Here is a 5,087-nt window from a genome sequence, read left to right as displayed (position 1 = left end):
GTTAAAGACTCTAAAGACCATCACTTCAGAAAAATCCCTGAGAACCTCTCTTTGAGACGCCCCTGGCTTCCCGTTGGGCTTTAAAGTATACGTCCTATAGAAAAGTACAGCTGTTACAGGCCCAGCACGCGACAGAACAATGGCCTTACTGGGAAAATAAGATTAATTCAAGGAGCAAGACAGGGACACCCCCTTTCACCTACCCTATTCGCAATAGTTATAAAAATGTTAGCAAATATGATACGAGATGACAATAATAATAATAATAATAATAATAATAAACTTTATTTATACCACCATCTCCCCAATGGGGACTCGGAGCGGCTTACATGAAGCCAAGCCCAAACAACAACAACATACAATAAAATACGACCGAAAACGCAAACAAATCACAACATCATAATTACATAAAACATGTGAATAAATAACAATATAACATTACAATAACACAATAAATATAAAGGGGATAGGGAAGGAGGGAACATACAAGATATATTTATTTGCAGATGAGACACTACTAACCTTCAGAAAGCCATTAGAACAGATAAAAAGAATAGAGGCACATCTAACAGAGTTTGGGGAAATTACAGGCCTTAAAGTTAATTGGAATAAATCGGAAATCTTATTATTTAACCACGTTAAAGATGAGGAAGAGGAATTAAGAAAACGGAGATTGGGCAGAATAAAAATAAAGAACTCAGTAAAATATTTAGGAATTAATATATCTAAAGAAATTGCAAATCTAGAAGGGGATAACTTAATCAAATTAAGGAAAAACGTTAAAAAGGACAAGGGCAGAATTCAAAATGAATTTAACAGATTAGGGAGATGGGCCAAAGCTAACAAAATGAAGTTCAATAGTGAGAAATGCAAGATTCTCCACTTAGGCTGAAAAAATGAAATGCAAAGATACAGAATGGGGAACATTTGACTCGACAGCAGTACATTTGAAAAAGATCTTGGAGTCCTTGTGGGGAACGAATCAAACACGAGACAACAATGTGATGTGGCAGCTTAAAAAGTCAATGGGATTTTGGCCTGCATCAATAGAAGTCTAGTGTCTAAATCCAGAGAAGTCATGCTGCCCCTCTATTCTGCCTTGTTCAGACCATATCTGGAATCACACTGTGTCCAATATTGGGCACTGCAGTTTAAGGGAAATGTTGACAAGCTGGAATGTGTCCAGAGGAGGGTGACTAAAATGATCAAGGGTCTGGAGAACAAGCCCTATGAGGAGCAGCTTAAGGAGCTGGGCATGTTTAGCCTGCAGAAGAGAAGGCTGAGAGGAGACATGATGAAGGCCATGAATAAAGATGTGAGGGGAAGTCATAGGGAGGAGGGAGCAAGCTGTTTTCTGCTTCCTTGGAGACTAGGACGCGAAACAATGGCTTCAAACTACAAGAAAGGAGATTCCATCTGAACATTAGGAAGAACTTCTTGACTGTGAGAGTTGTTCAGCAGTGGAACTCTCTGCCCCGGAGTGTGGTGGAGGCTCCTTCTTTGGAAGCTTTTAAACAGAGGCTGGATGGCCATCTGTCAGGGGTTCTTTGAATGCAATATTCCTGCTTCTTGGCAGAATGGGGTTGGACTGGATGGCCCACGAGGTCTCTTCCAACTCTAGGATTCTACGATACAGGACTTACAAAGCTGGAACAAATTACAACTATGATTACTTGTAGCTCAAGTTACTTCAATACACTTCTCTATTTTGACTTGGATTACATTTTAGGCCAACTGATTTTTAATCCATACTGGTAAAGTAAGGCAGATGTGCAAGATAATATTTTGATGAAAGTATGGTGTGTTTTTGGATACAAGTTCTTTGCTCCTTTGCCAGAAGGAGGCAGCAACGGGCCGTTTTTATGTTTTAAAGCACCAAAGCAATCAATAAAAGATTTCATGCTTTCCCCATATTCTTGAATTTTCCAGGTATTTTTGTACAAATTCTAATAGCATTCAAATTAACCAAACAAAACCATGGCACAACAACTGCTTATGTGGGTTCAAATGAATTGAGCTAAGTGCATTTAGTAGGATTCCTTATTTTAAGTTGAAGGTTTTAAGATGCAGCCTTCTATGTCAGGTTTCTCTCTCTCTGGAGAGTGCTAAAGCTCCTGCATTATCCAACATGTCTTAAAATAAGGAATCCTGTTGTGATGGCACGCCCGAGCCTTTGGGAAAACTATATCGTCTGGCTTTACTCGGGGGCTAGCTGATACCTTCCGTTAAGATTAAGATTCTTAGCATACAGAGGCACTTTAGGCAACGTGAAAAGATAACCAAATGTGTTTACTGAAAACAGGACGAATAAAGGGCTAACTCTACCCGGGACTATCTTAAGAAACTTAAAGCAATACATTACAAAAGAAGATTTTGCTGGTTGTAGTCATCTCTCTGGAATCTTCTGCCTCTGAGGCAAAGCGATGGATTACAAGTTATTGCTTATGAACTGTCTTAATCTTCTTTCCCGTGAAGCTTAGGCTGGCCAAAAGTTTCTGTTGTATTTTGGACTGTTGGTATAATAATACTGCTAAATGCAGCAGATGCTAAGAATGCCTGTTTGGATTGCTTGGCCAAGGATTACCAGAAAAAAAAATGAATGAATTCCTATGTACACTGCACATATCTTATTTGTAGTGAAAAAAACAATACAATAAATAAAATGAAGAACAATTTTAACAAATATAAACTTATTAGAATGTCAATGGGAAGTGTGGGCCTGCTTTTGGCTGATGAGGTAGGATTGTTGTTGTTGTGTGCTTTCAAGTAATTTCAGACTTAGGGTGACCCTGAGCGAGGGCCGGGTAAATGACCTTGGAGAGCCATCCAGCCATAGATATAGGTAGATATATATGATTCACACACGCACGCACACACGTATATGACAGATATAGGGTAAAGGTAAAGGTTTTCCCCTGACATTAACTCCAGTCGTGTCCAACTCTGGAGGTTGGTGCCCATTTCCATTTCTAGGCCAAAGAGCCAGCATTGTCTATTGACACCTCCTAGGTCATGTGGCCAGCATGACTGCTTCCCTCAGAAGCAGTACCTATTGATCTACTCACATTTGCACGACAGGTATAATATCATAGATTTGAAAGGGACCCTGAAAGAAGGACAATGATATGTTGCATGTTCCAGAGTAGGCAAACCAGACAATCTCCACATCAACACTGGCTAAGAAATAACAAGAAATACTGTTTATCTACAAACATAAACAAATTAGATATATTAGAAACCAACACTTTCTCATTACTTTATTTTCCAGCTCACCAGGCTGGGCCACAGCAACACGTGGCAGGAGATGGCTAGTAGGCAGGGGCAGCTCAACCCATTACGCAAAGTTAGCATTTGCAGTATAGTTGATTTTGCCCAGGGGCGCTCTTGAGGCGCTCTTGGGGGAAAATAGACCTTGACATATGCGAGTTGTAATTACTGGGATGTATAATTCACCTAAAATCAAAGAGCATTCTGAACTCCATCAATGATGGAATTGAACCAAATATGGCACACAGAACTCCCACAATGAACAGAAAATATATATCAGTGATTGGTTGGGGCGGGGAGGGGGAGGCGCCAAAATACTGTTTGCTTCCCATTGAAAATTACCTAGGGCTGCCTCTGCTAGTAGGCATATAAAAACAATACAATATTTGGGTTGCTGTGAGCTTTTTGGGCTGCATGGACGTGTTCCAGTAGCATTCTCTCCTAACGTTTCGCCTGCACAGATGCAAAACACATTGATATTAACCTTTAATTGGGTTGCTGTGAGTTTTCCAGGATGTATGGCCATGTTCCAGAAGCATTCTCTCCTGATGTTTCATCCATATCTTTCTAGCAAAGATGTGGGTGAAACGTCAGGAGAGAATGCTTCCAGAACATGGCCATACAGCCTGGAAAACTCACAGCAACCCAGTGATTCCGGCCACGAAAGCCTTCGATAGCCTTAAATTGTTTTTACTCATTGAAATAAAGCCCCTGCTCTGTTTCAGATGTGATGGGCAGAAATGTTAATCATTTCCGTTGCAGCTGCATTGGAACTGTTTAACCGAATGACTCTTCTTTCCTAAGAATTAGGGATCTGTTTTTTTCAGCCTTCTGTCGAGCAAGTGGTCATGATGGCTTCCAAAAATGTGAGACCAGGAATTCAAATGATTTCTCCTCCAAGCCTGCTTTCAGCTCACCACAGTCGAAAATGTTAGAAAGAAGATGGAGATGGAGTTTTCCATATGGAAAAAGCGTGGCTTCATTGGCCACTAGTATCGCGAAAACATGGGAGGTGAAAGACACACAGCTTTTAACTAAGATGTGACAAGTGGGGTTGCGGTTGTGTTAATCTGTTTCCTGGCTGAAAGGCAAGCAACACAGAATTCGAGTGACATACTCATGTAAACTGACAATTCTATAGGGAGAAGCTGAACAAACGCAGTTGTAACCGATCATATTACTGCTTTGTAGACCTGAATACCCTAAAGGCACCAGAACACACTCTTTGGATCTTGGAAGCTAAGCAGGGCTGGCTTTGGTTAGTACTTGGATGGGAAGACCGCCAACAAATTCCAGGTACAGTGGGCTCTTATTTCAGAAGAAGGAACTGACAAAACAACTTCTGAGTATTCCTTGCCTAAGAATATTTCATAGAATCAGAGTCGGAAGAGACCTCGTGGGCCATCCAGTTCAACCCCATTCTGCCAAGAAACAGGAAAATCACATTCAAAGCAGCCCCAACAGATGGCCACCCAGCATCTACTTTAAAGCCTCCAAAGAAGGAGCCTCCACCACACTTCAGGGCAGAGAGTGCCACTGCTGAACAGCTCTCACAGTCAGGAAGTTCTTCCTCATGTTCAGATGGAATCTCCTTTCCTGTAGTTTGAAGTCATTACTCCACGTCCTAGTCTCCAGGGCAGCAGAAAAAAAAACTTGCTTTGTGCAGTCACACCCAGATCCCATAAAATTAAAACTAAGATGTGCTTCTCTCTTTGTTTGGGCGGACCACGGGGGTCTTTCTTTAGAAGCTCAAAAATTCTCAGCAACTGAGGCCTCTTCAGGTTTGGAACATCAAAACAGAATATTTCTTTCTCAAAGTC

This window comes from Anolis sagrei, chromosome 9 (assembly GCF_037176765.1).
Source record: "Anolis sagrei isolate rAnoSag1 chromosome 9, rAnoSag1.mat, whole genome shotgun sequence".
Classification (NCBI taxonomy): domain Eukaryota; kingdom Metazoa; phylum Chordata; class Lepidosauria; order Squamata; family Dactyloidae; genus Anolis; species Anolis sagrei.
Note: the sequence above shows the minus strand (reverse complement) of the source record.